The sequence below is a fragment of the Diadema antillarum genome, unplaced genomic scaffold (assembly GCF_040938485.1).
Source record: "Diadema antillarum isolate AM-2024a unplaced genomic scaffold, OU_Dant_1.0 seq00000574_RagTag, whole genome shotgun sequence".
NCBI lineage: Eukaryota > Metazoa > Echinodermata > Echinoidea > Diadematoida > Diadematidae > Diadema > Diadema antillarum.
The window spans coordinates 116,341-137,422 of NW_027271510.1; the positions used below are offsets into that span (position 1 = coordinate 116,341).

The 21,082-nt window shown below is 38.5% G+C and overlaps 2 long non-coding RNA genes across 2 annotated transcripts; both read right to left on the reverse strand.

The window, feature by feature from the left end:
* Positions 1 to 15,456: 15,456 nt before the first annotated feature.
* Positions 15,457 to 16,940, reverse strand: LOC139735384 (uncharacterized). The gene is made up of 3 exons (XR_011711206.1): positions 16,908 to 16,940; positions 16,128 to 16,231; positions 15,457 to 15,742 (listed from the first exon to the last, which is right to left on the reverse strand). It is a non-coding gene; the product is annotated as an uncharacterized lncRNA (long non-coding RNA).
* LOC139735383 (uncharacterized) lies at positions 16,934 to 19,391 on the reverse strand. The gene is made up of 3 exons (XR_011711205.1): positions 19,202 to 19,391; positions 17,862 to 18,009; positions 16,934 to 17,055 (listed from the first exon to the last, which is right to left on the reverse strand). It is a non-coding gene; the product is annotated as an uncharacterized lncRNA (long non-coding RNA).
* Between the last annotated feature and the right edge of the window lie 1,691 nt (positions 19,392 to 21,082).

A 21,082-nucleotide genomic window follows, 5' to 3' on the forward strand; every position in this document is an offset into this window, starting at 1 on the left:
GTCATGATAGCTGCATTAACAATGACATTGGGCATGTATGATTTTAAAGGGGTGGTTGAGATGGGGTTTGAGGTTTCCAAAGTTTTGTTGATGATGATTTTGTTTTTCTGAGAAAATGACTTACCACGTATAAAGTAAAGAGTATATAATTCTCAAAGGAATTCATTGTTTATCTGATGAAAATTGGTTTTGAAATGGCTGAGATATCCACAACAAAATTATCCTGATAAAAGGTGGGACCCATCTTTTATTAGGACCGCTTTGCTTTATTTTTTTCTCTCAGCCATTTCAAAACCGATTTTCATAAAATAAACTTTGAATTTCTCTTAGAACTGTATGCTTTTTAACATTTCGTAAAGTGGTTTCTAAGTATCTCGCAGAAAGTTACAAACTAAATTCTCATCTCAACCAATACCATGTCATCCCTATAAATAAAGAAGACACTCATTACATGCCTAATGATAAGAGCGCCAAACATATCCAAAATCAAGAAAAATGGACAAAAATTGACTTTGAATTAGCTATTAAATTTTTCCGTGGCAATGAGTCAAAACAATGTGCACAAATTTCACCCATAAACCTATGGATAGGCATATAGTGTGGAACGCAGAGTGTTAAAACCTCTAGGACAGAAGAAAAGGTTTGGAAATAAACAATGATAAAGGTAATTTTTGAATAGTGTAAGGGAGTTATTGCGATGCAAAATAAAACGACCTAGTAATATTACTACATAAACGTTAATGACATTCTTTTACACTCCTTTCGCGACATTCGTATAGGTCATTCTTAAAGTTGTCGAGCTTTGCTCACCAATCTTTCCAGTAATGTTCAAGTGGATGAAGTAACACCAAAGAACATCGAACTTTTGGAAATATTATTTTCAGTATCAAAATTCAATATCAAAAAAGCCCAAGGCTCATTCTAGTTTTATTGTCGGATAAAATTTTGAGTATAATACACTTATCAATCACTGCTTTATCAATTCAATTGCAGCAATTAATCATCATTATTCAACTGCAGTTTTCATCTTCATTTGGTACAACTGTGATTAATCAAAGAAAGTCGCACCATGTTGGTCCTAAGACAGGGACCATTCAGTTCAGACAATTATTCAATTCTAATTGGCTGTTAACAGAACAAAAACAAAGAAGGGCCAATAATAGTAAAAAAAAAAGAAGAATCACTTACAAACTTTAATTTTGTTCCGGTCTCTCTGATAGCATCTACTAGAGACTCGTGGATGACGTCGTCCACGATCACACCATTGAAGAAGAAGATTTCATCGTTGTAACTTTAAAGTGGGAGATTGAACAATGAAAGTTTAGTGCAGTACGTGCAGTAAGTGAATGATAATCAAATAATGGCGATATCAGAGTTCGCTCCACCAACAACGGTTGGCAAGGTGATGGTATCTAAAGCGGTTGTTAACATCACATGTTAATTACCATTGTAATAATAACTGTTAATTATTTCATCATCATGGTCATCATTACTATCAGTAGCATCAGCACTACGACAATCCTTTGTAAAGTTTTATTCATATTCTTACTGGTTTTCTTACCTCAAGCTTGCGTTTATCAACAGCTATAAATAGTTTGACAACTGGATATTTACTTCGAAATATTAGTGGGCTTGCTGAATAAGTTATTAGCATTGCACTGTAAGATAAAATGTATAATAAGCAAAGACGGTTGGCATGGCAACGATATATCTTTCTTGTGCTCAGTCATATCCATGTGAATCAAATAATGTCCTGTATAATTATACATTAGAAAGTTGGCGTCTAATTTTCCAAGGGAAACTCACCGCAGTCCGTTCCGATACGCTACTCCCATGGGGTCCACATCCACCAAGCGATGGGATTGGTCGTTGGTGAAAAGTGTGGCCCCAAAATCTGCGTACACGTTGGGGTTTTCCTCGTCATACTGGACAAAGAGATGACTTCTCTCGAGTAGCTCGGAAGCTTTCTACGGAAACAAGACAAAACAGGAGAAAGATACGAGTGCTTTTGAGTGCCACTAGGAAGAAGAGGTAATTTGTCGCCTTGACATTGGAATGAGATCTTCTCCTCTACCTACATTTTTCCACCCGAGATGTCGAGAAGACGAGATTACACTTCACCCCCACGGGGGGACCTTTTGCCTTCTCTGAACCGACATGTAGGATCTCGCCTTCTCATTTTTTTTAGAATCGTAAGGTCAAGCAGGCTAGGATTATTTACGTCTTTGCAGTGACGCTTAAAAGTTTCCACAGAAAGAATACACAAAACAAAACTGGTAACAGGGAAATGGATCAATGGTGCTATAGAAAACTTGTTAGAGAGACCCAGTGAGTCTCCTTACGTCTAGACATTTTTTTAATCAGCCAAAGGGAAATGTGATTCTTCAAAGCCATCATGCACGTTTGTCATGATTTTTCAATACTTCTGCCATCAGTTTCTTAAATGTTTGTGATTTTTGCTTCTTTTCCGGGCCTGTGCAGATTGCATGCCGAAATGTATCTCATGTGTCTTATTGTTTCGGTCGTTGATGAACGCGGAGTGGATTGCTTTTAAAGCTCTCCAGTGTACGGACTCCGTATCATTTGCATGTTTGCTGAAGTAAAAACGAGTCCCTCAAAAAATGGAGTCTTCTTAGACATCAATGATTTTACACTTAAATGACTTTTATAACTAGAATACATACTAGGACTCTATCTCTCACATAACATGTTCACCTGTGAAAGATTTCATAGATATCATCAAACATAGTAATTTTACACAGTATTCTGTATTTGGCATATAGCTTTCTAATTTGAGTCGAGTTTATTTTGTCTTCCATATCTCATCTGCCACTCTCTCATCTCTCTCTTCCCTCGTTGTGCTCACTCAAAGTGCCTTCTATCTCTCTCTGGGAGACTTATTGTCACACACTTACAAAATTGGTAGTGAGCCGATTCTTACCAAAATTCTTCTCCCCCTTTCTTGTCAATAGGAGTAGTTTTTCCAATCTCCATAATCATATGACACAAGTTCAGTTGTAAGCGATACGTTTAAAAAGTGTAACAAGGGATGTAATATTTTTGTTGTTTTTTATTTTTGAAACAGAAAATCATCGATTCCATCACAACCTTGGTATTATCCTTTTTTCAAGCAATGTTAGTTTTTCGTCTTTACTTGTCGGAACAAAATGTGAAATTTTGGGATTAGCACTTTTAAGATATATCTAAAAACATCTCGAAACATTTTGCTAGATGGAGGGATATTTTGTAATATTTCCTTTTAAATCAATGAAAAGAAATCATTGAATATACATTATCCCATCGTATTGCTTTGATGTTAGACGTATCATTATATGTATTAGCATCATTTTTTTGTCAGTTCTTTTCCAAGACAATGTGTTGTAATCTATCAGCTGGACTCTTTAAAACCATAGTTTGATTATTAAAGATCTATAAAACGTCTGACTAGTACTCACATCTTCACCAGATTCTTGCTGGCAGCACTGCCCTTCAACAGGCAATGGCTCTACATCTTGTGGCCGATTGTAAAGTTTCGATGCCGCCGAGCCCATGTTCGCTGCTATCAATCGTGAAAGTCGCGAGGAAGAGTAAGCGCAACGAAGGAGCTATTTAACAGCACAAGTTCCAAAACTTAGGGCTTTTAGAACGCGTAACTCAATGTCCGGGAGCGGCATCTGTTCCACAGCATGAAGAGTGAATCGATACTTCCAATACGTACAGAGAGTCACGTTCGCTTTGTATAGGGCTAACAATGCGACTATCAAAATCGTTCATGTAATACATACAATGTACATACATCACATCCCCCCTTCCATTCTTTGTCTCCCATTTCTCTGAATCTCTCTTTCTCCCACAAGTTTTGACGCTAAGTTCCCACTCCCGAGTTCCCTCCCCCTATCATTCTCTTTTTATTATCATTATTATCATTTATTCGGCAATTCGTGGATGCAATAGAAGCGGACATAAAATACAAACAGAAAAAAAAATCGTATTACATGATGTAAAGATTGTGGTGATTTCAGGTGCATGTCGCTGGTTGCCAGGGGAGGAAAAGGCAAACTTAATCACCGAGGCTCGAAGCCTTCCTCCCCGACCAGTGCATGGACCCAGAATCAGCTATGTCAATGTAAAACAGTTACAAAATCTTTTTTCTGTTTTGCCGTGTTTTAACAGACTTTTCTCCGACAACGTCAGGACAAACTCTGGAGTGCAGAACAAAGTTCCTTCTCTCGGACAATTAGACCGGGGGCCCAGAGCATTTATTCAGCTGAAAAGGGTCACACTTTTTGATGGTCTCATCATGTAAGGATGTGGCCAAGGGTCAATAAAATGAATTGCTGGCAAGTCACATCCTGTACCGTAAGCCTAGGGGCCACAAAAAGGGACCCCGAAAATGGATTTATTCAGCCGAAGGGGGTCACGGACAAAAGTTGGTGGATATTGTTCCTTTGGGTGTACTTATCATGAAAACAGCAATGCCAGCTATTTTATCCTGTACGGGGCCCCAGACAGTAGCCCCAAAGGGCCCCACAAATATGGTCTTATTCAGCTGAAAAGGGTCACGGCTAATTTCTTTTGCAATGGAAGTAGTTCCCATCAGAGATATCCAAAACACCAAAGGCAGCTATTTTATCCTGTACGGGGCCCCAGACAGTAGCCCCAAAGGGCCCCACCCCCCATAGGCCTACGTACAAACACACACAAACGTTGATTTTATATTCAGTTGAAAAGAGTCACGGCTAATTTCTTTTGCAATGGAAGGAGTACCAATCAGAGATATCCAAAACACCAAAGCCAGCTATTTTGTCCTGCACGGGGCCCCAGACAGTAGCCCCAAAGTGCCCCACCCCCTATAAGCCCTACGTACAAACACACACACACACACACACACACACACACACACACACACACACACACACACACACATTGACTTTATTCAGCTGATAAGAGTAACGGCTAATTTCATTTGCAATGGAAGTAGTACCCATCAGAGACATACAAAACACCAAAGCCAGTTATTTTGTCCTGTACGGGGCCCCAGACAGTAGCCCCAAAGTGCCCCCCCCCCTCTCCACATACACACACATACACACACACACACACACACACACACAAACACACACACATACACACACACACACACATTAGTTTCATTCAGCTGATAAGGGTCACGGCTAATTTCTTTTGCAATGGAAGTAGTACCCATCAGAGATATCCAAAATACCAAAGCCAGTTATTTTATCCTGTACGGGGCCCCGCACAGTATAGCCCCAAACACGGGTAATTTCTTTTGCACTGGAAGAAGTACCTATCAGAGATATTCAACACACCAAGGCTAGTTATTTTATCCTTCACAGAGCCCCAGACAGTAGCTCCACAGTGTCCCATCCATTATACATGTATACTGTGAATCAGCTGAAAATGGTCTTACAAATTCTTTTGTAACGTTAATATCAGGGCCTACTGAACAAAGATATCACAAACACTAAAGCAAGTCATCTTATCCTGTATACGGGGTCCCATAGGTTACAGTAGCAAAACACTCAAGAAATTTGCAAAGGAAGCATACTTCTGTATAGTGCACAACCAAGATGACCATATTACGAAAACCAGTCATTTCATCTTGTACTGGGCCCAGGTTACAGTAGCCATAAAGTGCCCCTCCCCCACATAATTATTACGACATCATTTAGCTGAAAAGAGTCATAGTTGTTTTTCTTTTACAATCGAAGTAGGCCTTAGTTTACATCATAGATACTCAAAACATCAAAGCCAGTTAGGTTTTCCCAGCCAATTTCGCAATTTTGTTGGTTCATTTGATAGAAGGTTCGAATTCGTAAAATGGGTATTCAAGTTGGCTGGTACCCTACGTTCATTCAAATTCGCCTTTACTTGCCGAAAAAGGTATTTCAGTCATTTCGCGAAAGACAGTCGAATTCCAAACGTGTTCATTCAAATTCAAATCATGCTATTTCTTTGTTTCAGATCATTTTAACATGTCTTTCTATGTGTGTTTTTGTTTCATCTATAAATTACTGTTATAAAGCAGTAAAAGTATCATATTTCTTATCTAGTATAACTGGATTTGGTTGTTCTGTAACCAGACTGGTAACGCTCCTTCTCTTTCATGTACATGTCATTATAGGCCTATACGTGTACCTGTAATGCAGATTAACTTCATTTTTTATAGTCATGACAGCACAATAGATACAGACGTATATCTCTAGAAGACATAGAAAGAATTATTTAAAAAAAAACATTTGAGGATCATAATCTTGACTTCTTGGAACTAGCCGACCGCTCGTAATAAAGCGCTCGTAACGGCCAGATAATTTGTGGCTTCTTACTTCTTTGGATTCAAAAAGCACGTTAGAAAATGGTGTCAAAGTCTCTTAAACGAATACGAAAACATGAAATGCTATGATGCTTACAAAGCAATAACTACGATGAAAGAAAATAAGGAAAGAGGCCAAGCATGAACATATCTGTTTAATTGACTGCAGAACATGTTAAATTAGATGGCCAGAAATAAATTTGAATGAACGAGCGCAGCATGTAATCACGTGACTATATCATTATGAATTTATGAATGAACGGATAGTGGAATGGTACTTGTCTTATATTATTATATATTTCAGTTGAAAAAGTGTTATTTAGAATAAGGATAGAGGTAATGTGAATGTTTCAAAATAAATTTGAATGAAGAGATTAATATGACATTAAACTACCATGTTATCTAGGCGAAATTTTTGCTAGATTTAATTCAACATTAAAGAATTCGATTAAAAGAGGTGCGATATTGGCCCGGATGCAGGGCCCTTGACAGGTATAGCCCCAAGGTATTCCCACCCCATATGAATTAAGTGTTTTTAGGTGAAAAGAGTCATGTATGCCTATTTTCCTTGGCAGCGGAATTAACAGCTGAGATACGTAAAACACAAACCCATCCAGTTAAGGGGCCCCCAGCCAGTAGCTGGAAAGTGCTCCCGTATTATTCTATTCTAAGTGAAAAGAATCACTGCTATATTTTCTTTTGCAATGGAAGTAGTACTCAACGATGTATCAAAAACGCCGAAACCAGTTATATAGCTGTACGGGGCCCCACGGAGTGTTCCTAAAGTGTCCCCACATGTAATTTCACTATCAAGATCTGCATCCCGATCTATTCAATCTGTCAGATCGGGAGAGAGCGGCAAAAGTGTACGGGGACCGGGAGCATCGTAGCAGCAGCGTTTGGGTGATGGGGTTGGATCTGGCAATTTTACAGATCGGGAAGAAATTTTGAACTGGTTTAAAATTTCTTCCTCATCTCCCCATCAAGATTGACCTATTTTGAATCGTAGCTCAAACGGGGAGAGAGCAGTGACAGTGTAAATACCGCGGGATGAGCGCAACAATTCCAGGTTTTTCTGACCGTAGTAACAGCGGCACAAGAACGGGAAATATAGACTAAACTAGATCGACGACATGGTCCCGCTGTTGCGCCGCTTTCTTGATCAAAGCAAGACCTTCCCGCTTTAACGACGCTCTCACTATTCCAAAGTTCTCTACTCTCGTATAAAATCAAGGCCTGTTCCTACGACGCTTCATTTCTGCTTCGATAACGCTGTTGGCAGCTTTACAGTCAGTCCGCAGCGCGTGCGATAATGAGGCACAAACGACAATTTTATTCAGAATCACGTTTGCGCAGTTTGTGCCCTTGAGACTGACGAGATTTCGCGATACTTTGCGAGAGTTTTTGCAGAGGTCGCAATAACAGCTTTCATAGCTTTCGCAGTGCATTGTTTGACCCAGGATGGTTGGGTAGGTTATAGAGCTGATTATGCTCATTAATTTGATACCTAATTTCCCTATTTTTGATCTCAATATAGTAGTCCATTTTAGCATCAAAGTAAACGATTATTTTGCCAGTGTTCAAGAAGCTTTTAGATCATAGTTAATACTTTGATGTTTTGCTAGTTCCTGACTGGTATTGAAAATAGATCTCCGTAATTTCTTCGATTTCACAATCGTGAAACTTGAGCGAATATGATCAATTAAAAAACGAAGAGGGGCACCATTTTTAAGGTTGTGAATTTTCCTGTTGAACACAAGGCAAATTATGTAAGTGGGGTAGTGAATGAACACGCGTGGAGTGTGTTGTTGATACCCAGACAATGGTCGTGGACAATGACCAGGATCAAATGAGGATTGGAATGCTTCATGAGGAATTCCACTATCGCAGCTAGTCTTTGTTCATTCTGAAATGTGGTGTGTGCAAGCACATGGAAACATGTGCTTACTTCTTTCATGTGCATGTATTTCACCCTGTGTCAAGAATTCAGACTAGCAGTGCTCAGGGCAATCCACATGAATAATTGATAAAGCATTCATGTGCCTTGCAGCAGAGCTCGGGACAGGTGGTAGCCAGGTCCATTGTTCAGGGTCATTGTAAGTGCACACTCACATACACATCATTGGTTTCTGTGTAAAGTTCAAGTTTTGTATAGAGAGTGAAAATTCGATCACAATCTGGAACCTAACATTCAAAAAAAAAAATCATGGATTTCATGAAACTAATATAGGCTTTCATTTTCAAAATACCTCCAACTCAATTGTACACTATTCAGCTATTACTCATATCAATGACACTTCTATCTGATACATAGTTTTTGAACTCACAGCATTGAGTCAGCAGCCAATGGATACTGCTCAATGCGACACGCCGCGTCCTGCGACAGATTTCGACCAATCACAGACCCAGAATTCCGGTGCGAACGCGAGGATAATCTTTTTAAACTCGACGCTAGACATGTCTCTGAATTTTGCTAGTTCCTGACCGGTATTGAAATGAAGATGAGAAAACTTGCCCTTATTGTGATACTATATAATTTAGCGGACATAGTCTTCACCATATTTTAGAGGGGCATGAAAGATTTCAGGTTAGTTTTTTGGCGTCAAACGTGAAAGAATATTTTTGAATACAATACCGAATTCGAGAGAGATTTTGATATTCTATATTCTTCTTTTCCGTTTTATTTTGATCATGAGCATATTTGCTAATGTTTTCTCTTTCAGTCAATACTAAAAGTGTCGAAAACTGACAAGAAATACTCGTTCTACACGGATTTATTCATGACCATGTATCTGCTCATTACGTATGCAAGCACCGCTCAGCCGTGCATACGACTTGAATAAATACGTGCGTTTTCGCTCACGCTGCGGACTGACTGTTTAGCTACGCTGTTCCCACGCTTTTCCAGACTCAATTATGCATGTCTTCCCGCTCTCGCCGCTCTAAAATCGAACGTAGCCGATACGCTGGAAAATGTTTGCCAGAACAGCAAAACTGATGATGATGAGGAGGACGCGTTGTCGTTGTCGCGAAAATGAAGACGAAGGAGCGCATATTTAAGAAGAAGAAGAGATGCAAACAATGAAGAGAATAAAGCAAAAGACTTTGGAGGCCGTGGAGCTACTGTACGGGGCCCCGTGTAGGATAAAATATCTGACTTTGGTATTTTGATATCCGATGGATACTACTTCCATTGCAAAAGAAATTAGCCGTGACCCTTTTCGGCTGAATGAAACCAATATATGAGTGTGTGTGTGTGTGTGTGTGTGTGTGTGTGTGTGTGTGTGTGTGTGTGTGTGTGTGTGTGTGTGTGTGTGTGTAGGGGGCACTTTGGGGCTACTGTCTGGGGCCCCGTACAGGATAAAATAACTGGCTTTGGTGCTTTGGATATCTCTGATGGGTATACTTCCATTGCAAAAGAAATTAGCCGTGACCCATTTTGGTTGAATGAAACTAATGTGTGTGTGTGTGTGTGTGTGTGTGTGTGTGTGTGTGTGTGTGTGTGTTGGGGGGGGGGTGCACTTCGGGGCTACTGTCTGGGACCCCGTACAGGATAAAATAACTGGCTTTAGTGTTTTGAATATCTCTGATGAGTATGCCTACTACTTCCAATTGCAAAAGAAAGTAGCCATGACCCTTTTCAGCTGAATAAAATCAATGTGTGTGTGTGGGGGGGGGGGGGAGGAGGAGGGAGCAATTTGGGGCTACTGACTGGGGCCCCGTGCAGGATAAAATAGCTGGCTTTGGTATTTTGGATATCTCTGATGGGTACTACTTCCATTGCAAAAGAATTAGCCGTGACACTTTTCAGCTGAATGAAACTAATGTGTGTGTGTGTGGGGGGGGGGGGGGGAGGGTGGGAGCTCCTTTGGGGCTACTGTCCGGGGCCCCGTACTGGATAACATAGCTGACTTTGGTGTTTTTGATATCTCTGATGGGTACTCCTTCCATTGCAAATGAATTTAACCATGACTCTTCTCAGCTGCACGAATGAAATCAGTGTTTGTGTGTGTTTGTACATAGGCCTATAGGGGGTGGGGCCCTTTGGGGCTACTGTCTGGGGCCCCGTACAGGATAAAATAGCTGGCATTGGTGTTTTGGATATCTCTGATGGGAACTACTTCCATTGCAAAAGAAATCAGCCGTGACCCTTTTCAGCTGAATAATACCATATTTGTGGGCCCTTTGGGGCTACTGTCTGGGGCCCCGTACAGGATAAAATAGCTGGCATTGCTGTTTTCATGATAAGTACACCCAAAGGAACAATATCCACCAACTTTTGTCCGTGACCCCCTTCGGCTGAATAAATCCATTTTTCGGGGTCCCTTTTTGTGGTCCCTAGGCTTACGGTACAGGATGTGACTTGCCAGCAATTCATTTTATTGACCCTTGGACACATCCATATATGATGAGACCATTAAAAAGTGTGACCCTTTTCAGCTGAATAAATCTTCTGGGCCCCCGGTCTAAATAGGGAGCTTTAGATTTATGACGCGGACGTTTGAAGACTATACGATTGCATTGGCCGTTCTCCTCTCTGCCTGCGTCGTGTTGGAAACAAAGAGCTTATATATGAGTGGTGGTGAGGAGAAAAATTTATTTGGTTGCAAACTATATTCTTTACGCGAAGACGCAACCTTTGCAAAGTAAAATGGCGCCCCCATATGATCAGTGCATTAAGTAGCTCTCTGCGTCGTGAACTGAGGGCGTAGGGAAAATTCAGATGACGCGAGATGTAAAATAGATCTATTTTGATTATGGATTTTTGAGCATGCGCAGAACAGTTTTTTCCTTTGAACGTCCGCGTCGCGAAAATTAAACACCCAAAAGAAAAAAAACCAACAACAAAGAAACAAACAAAAGAGCGAGGGGTACCGTCTTATTGGAATTGAATAATAATGGCATTTCTTGAGCTGCCTTTATAGCATTTATACTGTAGATAATGTAGACCACGAACTACTTTAACACAAATTTTCGTGTATGAAGACGACAGTTGATTTGTTCATATCATATCTAAGTGATCAATAACAAGTGACCCAATCCAAAGGAGCAGAGGCCCATCCATCAATAATTATTAAAGAACAAGTCCACCTTCAAAGACATCTGGATTGAGTGAATGAAACAATATTACTAGAACACTTAAGTGAGGGTTTGAAGAAACTTGGACAACCCGTTTAAAAGTTATGAATTTTTGAAGTTTCTACTCAGTCACTGCTGGATGAGAAGACTTCTAGAGCTTGTGATGCCATATGTGTTCAACAATATAAAGAAAATATAAAAGAAATTCAATATAATTTCCTTTTTCTCGCATAATAAAGGAACCATTGACTTGCCTCTTTCAGAAGGCAAGGGGAATAATTATTACCCTTAACATACGTCAGCGACAAGTCAAGGAAAGGTGCAATTTTTTCCCCAAAAAAAGTGTGAAATTCTCTTTAGATTAGCTGATGATCCAACGGTTTTGAAAGAAAATTAAGTGTTGCATTTAGTAGAGTAATGACATGGATTTAGACAAATCGTCTCGTCCTTAAAACCGTCAAAACTTGTGTCATGATTAACAGTCCCCGTGCTAATCTATAGTTAAGATCGGAGCTCTCCGTATCTCATCGAATGGAAGTTTGATTGAAAGAGTTCAGTTCACCAAATGTTTACATTTTCTTTTTCGGTGAAGAATTGAACATTGAAAATTCAAGTAAATTTACTCAGAAAAGAGAGTGGAGGGTTTTTTCATCAAATAGATTTTATTTGTTAATTTTTGATAAAGATTTTTCTGTGAATCAGCTGAAAATGGTCTTACAAATTCTTTTGTAACGTTAATATCAGGGCCTACTGAACAAAGATATCACAAACACTAAAGCAAGTCATCTTATCCTGTATACGGGGTCCCATAGGTTACAGTAGCAAAACACTCAAGAAATTTGCAAAGGAAGCATACTTCTGTATAGTGCACAACCAAGATGACCATATCGCTGGTGTTTTCACGAACCGGCACAGCCGGCCCCGGAGCCGCGAAAGTAAGTTTCGAGATAATCGCGTTTGAAGTTTTTGCCTTTGCAAAATCCATGATTGCGCCTATATTTCACGTCCAGTTACCTAAATATCACACTGCACGACAGATTAGGAGTTGTTCGTGTGTTTCATGTTCTTGGTTCATCGTGAAAAACAAAAGTTTCGTTGAAATATCGGGCAAAGTCCGTCGTGCCGGTTCGTGAAAACACAAAAACACGTAAACAACGCTTCCAATATTTTCACGAACCGGCACCGTCGGCCGTGCCGCTTCGATTCTTCGCGTATGGTGCGGATTTCATTTTTCACGAAGTGACACCATCGGCGCGCACGCGCTGCGCGTTAGGTTATCTTCATCATTTCTCATAGCCGCGCGCGCACATAATCGAGCGCGCGCATTAGCGATGCTCCTTTGTATACTAGTGATATGAATTGGGTATCAAGATTTTGTTTGATACTTTTTTTTTTCTTGCCCCCTTCTAAATCTCTCATCCATTCGCAGAAAGGCGTTATTATTGACTTGTTCTTCATTATATTACACATTGATCATTGCTCTCAGCTCATTGCATCGGTCTTTCTGCACATTATTTCGAATCATAATTTTCAAGATTCACTCTCTTCCTCGGAGCATTACTGTATCTCGTGTTATGTTGTTTTCGAATATGAAATGTAATCAGTTTGCTCTATTGCTTTGTGAATGTGTCATTCTTGTAAAGAAAATAATTCTGTGCTGGTAATACTCTCTTTCACTCTCTTTTCCACCCTTTCTTTCGCTTTCTTTCTCTCTCTCCCTCACACACACGCAAACACACACATACACACAAACAAACACACAATCCCTCTCTCTATTTATTTCCTACACGTGACACCTTACAAAACTTTTTAAATTACATAAAAACTAAATGAGCTTTACTTGGGTATCTTTTCTCATTCATAGATTTATTACCACGTGTGTACACGAGTTTTAAATATGGCTTTTCAATAAACTATACGTGGATCATACTACTCATATAATGCAGATTCCAACTTGAATGAAGTTAGGTACAGTACATTACCTTTCATTTATTTTTCAGATGTAACGAAGGTTTCTGTTATGTTCTAACATTTATACCAAGCTCTGTATGTATCATCCACCTTGATGATATCTTTATTTCATGGCATTCGGGGTACTACAATATTTCATTTTTTTTTTTTTTTTGTAGATTCAAAAATGTTATTCAGACGTATGAGACTAGACTGACTCTTGCCTTTAAAGCCCCAAAATCTTACAAAATAATGACCAAAATGTTCCACCTCCTTCCATATCCCATCACCTAACTTCAACCTGGTCAAATGCTGTTTACCAAACATTGACTTTATAATCAAACTAGAATTTGATGATATGAATACAAGTACATAATTACAAAGACACTAGCTGATTTGGTATGGATAACCTTCATCATATTAAAGGCAATACAATCTCGTAGACAGTGACTGATCTAATTGATGTTTAAATTGCTGTGACAGTTCACAAAGTGTATTATAAATCTTCTGCAAACAGTCTTGATCTTCCCTCATTTTGTAAAAGTTTGTAAGCACTCATATTATGCACAGTATGTGCCTGAAATTTTATTCATTACCATACCATGTTATTTTGCAAGATATAAAAATCCTCATGTTTCCCTTTCTTTTCTCTCACTGCTAGAGGATACCATATACAAAGTTCCTTATCTAAGCTCAGTAAGAAGTGGCTATCAGATCTGCATTTACTCATTATTGTTTCAAAAGTAAAACCCACAAAAATATACAATATAAGAAGACATAGATAATGATGTCTAGGCCATAATTTCTGATGTGGACACAGACTGCAATAATATGGCTATGTATTGCAGTACATCTATCATCCAAGAAATCATTTTCTGTCAAAGTTTATTAGGCATTTTTTAGTTGCAGAGAGAGAGCAAGCAGAGGAAATGTAAGCATCCGATTTTTTATATCCCTCTTGCAGTCTACTAATACCTTTCTAACTTGCACAACTTGACTTGACTTGGTCCTGACTTTAGTTTATGTCTGCTGTGGGTGTCACAGGTGCTTGGGTAGGCATAATTCAAAAATACTGAAAATTGTTTATGGGTTTGGCCTAATGGTGGCTGGGCTAAGGGAGACAAAATGAATAGTGTGATGGGAGAGCTGGTTCATAAACAAAGTAAAAGAAGAGACATCAATATGGTATTTGACATTGCTATGGTTTTGTTGTGAAAAGCACTGTTTAAAGTCAGAGAGGGGAAGCATAATACAGTGGAAATTGAGGATGGCATCATTGTGACAAAGCAGTATAGAGAGACCCGTGGATTGATGGTTATCAAGAGTAATGTCAGTGAATAAGGTGACAGTGAGAGATACAGTATGTAGGATTAATGTCCCTTAATATCTCCTTGATTCTTTCACATACAATATTTTGAAAATTTGAGACTTTACTGATAAACGCACAACAGTACTTCATGGTTTCTTAATGTGACATGTTGATCTTGTCATTAATTACTTTGTGGATTGTCAGTCAAACAGATACAGAGATTACAAGCTATTCCAAACTCTGCTGCAAGAGTAGTGTCCAAATTTAAAAAAAATGAACAAAAATTTCACCAGTGCTAAGAAGCTTGCACTAGCTTCCAGTCAAAATTCATACACAGATCAAAATGTTGATATTGACTTTTGAATCCACACTATTTGAAAGAACTACTTTAAATAGAAAATACACCAGAGAGAAACCTTCGTTCAAAAGGTAGTGACTTACTTGTTATCCTGAATAAAAAACATTTGCTTGTAATGTCTCTACCATTACAGTCTAAACGTGAAAAAAGGTATCACTGTAATTGCAATTGTATGTTTTTGTTCAATCATTTCTATCCTTGAGCACAAATGGCATAATACAGAATGTTTCCATATGCTATATATTAAAGCACTGTTGATTATTATAATTATTACTATTTTTATTGTTATGATTATGATTATGATGATGATTATTATCATTATTATTATTATTATTATTATTATTATTATTATTATTATTATTATCATTATTAAAAATGATGTCCTACTTTATGACACCACTACCCCCCCCCCCCCATTTCTGCACACATACAAACCCAAAGTCATTAAATAGAAAATCAAAAAGAACATCGAAATAATGTTCTGCTAGAACCTGCCTGTCCATTCATAGAGCACACACTCTTGTGAAAAGTTTGATGCTGCTGTGTGGAGCAACTCTGTGATTGTGGTGAAATATTGCTATGATCTCCTTCCACAATGATCCCATGGCTTGGATTTTAGTGCAGATGTTCAGCTCAGCCACCCTAGTCATTTGTAGCTGTTTCGGGTTTCTCTTGGCTTTCTCCAGTAGACAGTTGTTATCTGCTTCTCTCCCTATGCAAAGAGGAACAATTGTTTTTCACAGACAATGTTACTTCTCCATTGCAGAGGAGAATGATGACATTTGATACAACAGTCATAATATACTTCTTAATTAATTTCACACATTTCTAAAACTACACCGATTTCCCTAAGAAAATAATTGTATGATAATGTTCCTTTCATATCAACACTTTGGTAATGTTTTACTCAAAAGTGCTAATACATCTTTTTTTTTTAATCATAAAGTTTAAATCAATGTGATAATGTGCATAACAAGACTGTAGTAGGATTACACCTAATTGTCCATTGACACTGGATTTTCTTAGTAATTGTCTATGACAAAATAAAACCAAATACTACATGAAAAGGTGTTATGCTGTTTATTGATCTTGCTCACCTTTAGCATGGTGCACAATGTAACCTTTGAGTGCAGTAAGAAGAGGATGCTACGCCAGACGAAATGGTGAATGAACATATTGTTGACTAGAATCAGGAGCAGAACTAAAGTAAAGAATAAAGAAAGCAGGACATCACAAGTGAAAATCAGTGACACAGTCAATTCCATGTAAGTAATGTCTCAGACATTTGACTTCTGAGTGAACAAAGAAAAAAACACATTGACATGAGTAAAACTATAAATGTATATTGAGACAGTTCATTTTCATCGTCTCTGCCAAGAATTTGTCATACAGTATGTGCCATTGACTTTTGCAAAGTTGATGGTATCTCATATCAGTACAGAGTGTGTAACTGTTCTTCCTCATCTCCCTTGCCCCCCCCCCCCCCCCAATAAAAAAATAAAAACACAACAATAATCAAACTAACAATAAAAAACTACAGTTACAACAGTCCTGAAAGATACATGACACTGAAGAAATGCACACTGCTACCACATCAAAATCAGACTGAGGGACAACATTGCCTTTATACCAAAATGCAACATGACTACAGATAATTAGATGTCAAAATGTTGGATTCCATGTTATGTCAGTGCTTCACATTCATAAAACTACAAATACAGTTGTAATTAAAGAAAGAGTAAGACAAAACACTTATTTCAGTATGTGGCAAATCATATTAGGAATATTATTATTATTAGTAGTGTGCCTGCACTGTCTATTACACACTGGTCTGTCTAATTTACTCTAAGTCCTTGACAGATAGCAATGTAACTTACGGTTCTTGTTCAAGCTTGAGATGACAGGAGAAATCTGCAGGAATGTGGTATGGAGTACAATACTGTAAAGTAGCCCATCATCGAAGGACAGCACTCATTTCATTCCAGTCTGCAAGTTGTTGGGTTGTCCACACAAATGCCTCAATATCTGTTTGTAATGGAAGATGAATAAAAGATGTCAGTCACATGAAACTCCATCACTACCAGTTCTGTAAGATCATAACATTGATGCACAGATTTGCAAAACATCACACTGCCCCCCCCCCCCCCCCCATCCCTTTCAGGTCTATATTCTACAGCTTACCAGAATCTGAAGTTTATGAATGTCTCTCTGGTTTAATTTTACAATTTGCCTAGCTCTGAATCCCTAGCCTCCATCCCCCCCCCCCCAAAAAAAAAACCCTCTGTGTTTCAAAGAACCATAGATTGTAGAAAATCAAAACAAACAAAATGAAAAATCGCAACCTAAGGCAAAAGTACTTGCCACGTATAGGCCAATTACGTCTACATTGAGGCTTTTAGGCTCATAATATAGCATGATAGAACAATTTATGAATTCATGTGCTGAGCATAAACGTTGCACAGGAGTTTTTTTGTTTTTTTTTTCTTGTTGTCTATCCATTATTCCAAATCAAATTTGCTGGTACGGTATTCTTGACAACATTATCAAACTCTTCATTGCTGTTGGTAACGCCTCAATTAGACAGGGAGGTGGGAAGAGGACCTCCCTGATTTAACGTTAGACTTTTAGCAGAAGTAACTCTAAAATCATTTTTTTTTTTCATGGAGAATTCAAAGGTAATCAAAACAATTATTTTAGTATGTGGCAAATCATATTAGTGTGGCAAATCATATTAGTAATATTATTATTACCAGTAGTGTGCCTGCACTGTCTATTACACACTGGTCTGTCTAATTTACTCTAAATCCTTGACAGATAGCAATGTAACTTACGGGTCTTGTTCAAGCTTGAGATGATAGGAGAAATCTGCAGGAATGCGGTATGGAGTACAATACTGTAAAGTAGCCCATCATCGAAGGACAGCACTCATTTCATTCCAGTCTGCAAGTTGTTGGGTTGTCCACACAAAGGCCTCAATATCTGTTTGTAATGGAAGATGAATGAAAGATGTCAGTCACATGAAACTCCATCACTACCAGTTCTGTAAGATCATAAAATTGATGCACAGATTTGCAAAACATCACACTGCCCCCCCCCCCCCCCCCCATCCCTTTCAGGTCTATATTCTACGGCTTACCAGAATCTGAAGTTTATGAACAATGAACATCTCTTTGGTTTAATTTTACAATTTGCCCAGCTCCGAATCCCCAGCCTCCACCCCCCCCCCCCCCCGAAAAAACCCTAGTGTTTCAAAGAACCATAGATTGTAGAAAATCAAAACAAACAAAACGAAAAATTGCAAACTAAGGCAAAAGTACTTGCCACGTATAGGCCAATTACGACCACATTGAGGCTTTTAGGCTCATAATATAGCATGATAGAACAATTTATGAATTCAGGTGCTGAGCATAAACGTTGCATTTTGCTTGTTGTCTATCCAAATCAAATTTGCTGTTACGGTATTCTCGACAACATTATCAAAGTCTCCATTGTTGTTGGTAACGCCTGAATTTAGACAGGGAGATGGGAAGAGGACCTCCCTGATTTAACGTTAGACTTTTAGCAGAAGTAACTCTAAAATCATTTTTTTTTTCATTGAGAATTCAAAGGTAGTCAGTGAAATAACATCACTTTTATAGTAACCTAGACAGGTAACCTGGACAGGTCAAGACCACTATTAACATTGTAACACTGTTAACTATCTTAATTAGATGTTGAAGTTGTAGGCCTAGATATAGACTCCCTTAAATGGATCTAAATTCCTGGAAGATTCAGACATAATCAAGTAAGATAAGAGAGTTAAATCAGTCTACCTGCCATCTGGGAAGTAGGTCGTTGCATTACGTATTTGAGCTCGTAATACAGGAAACAATAAAACTTCACAATATATCACCAGTTAGTGCGTTTAAGATTCGATGCAAATGTGAGACGTGTTCATTTGACTTTAGTTCGAATCACTTTCCCTGCCTATTCTCCACTTACACCGAATAATAGATGTGGGACTGCACACGTAGATAACGAACTTAGGACAGCGCCAAACGAAGTCAATGTGATCTGCAAGAATACATATTTACGCTGTTTTGATATTCTAATTCCTCATTCATAAATCTACATTCAAGAATGTGAAAAATGAACAATTAAAGTGTCAATACAGAGCGAAATGTAACTTTACCGATTTCATCTGTCTAGCTTCCGTTGCTCTGGGCGCAGCCATTTTAGACGCGCGCGTACGAGGACGTTTGGCAGATGAATGATTTATGATGACGTCCGGCGTATACGCACCGTCAACCCGCGATCGTGCCACTTCGTGAAAATCGTAGACCGACCAGTCGAAGTTTTCACGAAGTGACACGGTCGTTATTATTACGTAATTATTTGAGATTGAGGTTCAAAAATTTGTCAGGTTGTAGATCTCGGTATTCACTATCATAATATGCACAAATCTTAAAATCGAAAATTTACTCGATTTTGGCCGGTCGTGCCACTTCGTGAAAACACCGACGATATTACGAAAACCAGTCATTTCATCTTGTACTGGGCCCAGGTTACAGTAGCCATAAAGTGCCCCTCCCCCACATAATTATTACGACATCATTTAGCTGAAAAGAGTCATAGTTGTTTTTCTTTTACAATCGAAGTAGGCCTTAGTTTACATCATAGATACTCAAAACATCAAAGCCAGTTAGGTTTTCCCAGCCAATTTCGCAATTTTGTTGGTTCATTTGATAGAAGGTTCGAATTCGTAAAATGGGTATTCAAGTTGGCTGGTACCCTACGTTCATTCAAATTCGCCTTTACTTGCCGAAAAAGGTATTTCAGTCATTTCGCGAAAGACAGTCGAATTCCAAACGTGTTCATTCAAATTCAAATCATGCTATTTCTTTGTTTCAGATCATTTTAACATGTCTTTCTATGTGTGTTTTTGTTTCATCTATAAATTACTGTTATAAAGCAGTAAAAGTATCATATTTCTTATCTAGTATAACTGGATTTGGTTGTTCTGTAACCAGACTGGTAACGCTCCTTCTCTTTCATGTACATGTCATTATAGGCCTATACGTGTACCTGTAATGCAGATTAACTTCATTTTTTATAGTCATGACAGCACAATAGATACAGACGTATATCTCTAGAAGACATAGAAAGAATTATTTAAAAAAAAACATTTGAGGATCATAATCTTGACTTCTTGGAACTAGCCGACCGCTCGTAATAAAGCGCTCGTAACGGCCAGATAATTTGTGGCTTCTTACTTCTTTGGATTCAAAAGCACGTTAGAAAATGGTGTCAAAGTCTCTTAAACGAATACGAAAACATGAAATGCTATGATGCTTACAAAGCAATAACTACGATGAAAGAAAATAAGGAAAGAGGCCAAGCATGAACATATCTGTTTAATTGACTGCAGAACATGTTAAATTAGATGGCCAGAAATAAATTTGAATGAACGAGCGCAGCATGTAATCACGTGACTATATCATTATGAATTTATGAATGAACGGATAGTGGAATGGTACTTGTCTTATATTATTATATATTTCAGTTGAAAAAGTGTTATTTAGAATAAGGATAGAGGTAATGTGAATGTTTCAAAATAAATTTGAATGAAGAGATTAATATGACATTAAACTACCATGTTATCTAGGCGAAATTTTTGCTAGATTTAATTCAACATTAAAGAATTCGATTAAAAGAGGTGCGATATTGGCCCGGATGCAGGGCCCTTGACAGGTATAGCCCCAAGGTATTCCCACCCCATATGAATTAAGTGTTTTTAGGTGAAAAGAGTCATGTATGCCTATTTTCCTTGGCAGCGGAATTAACAGCTGAGATACGTAAAACACAAACCCATCCAGTTAAGGGGCCCCCAGCCAGTAGCTGGAAAGTGCTCCCGTATTATTCTATTCTAAGTGAAAAGAATCACTGCTATATTTTCTTTTGCAATGGAAGTAGTACTCAACGATGTATCAAAAACGCCGAAACCAGTTATATAGCTGTACGGGGCCCCACGGAGTGTTCCTAAAGTGTCCCCACATGTAATTTCACTATCAAG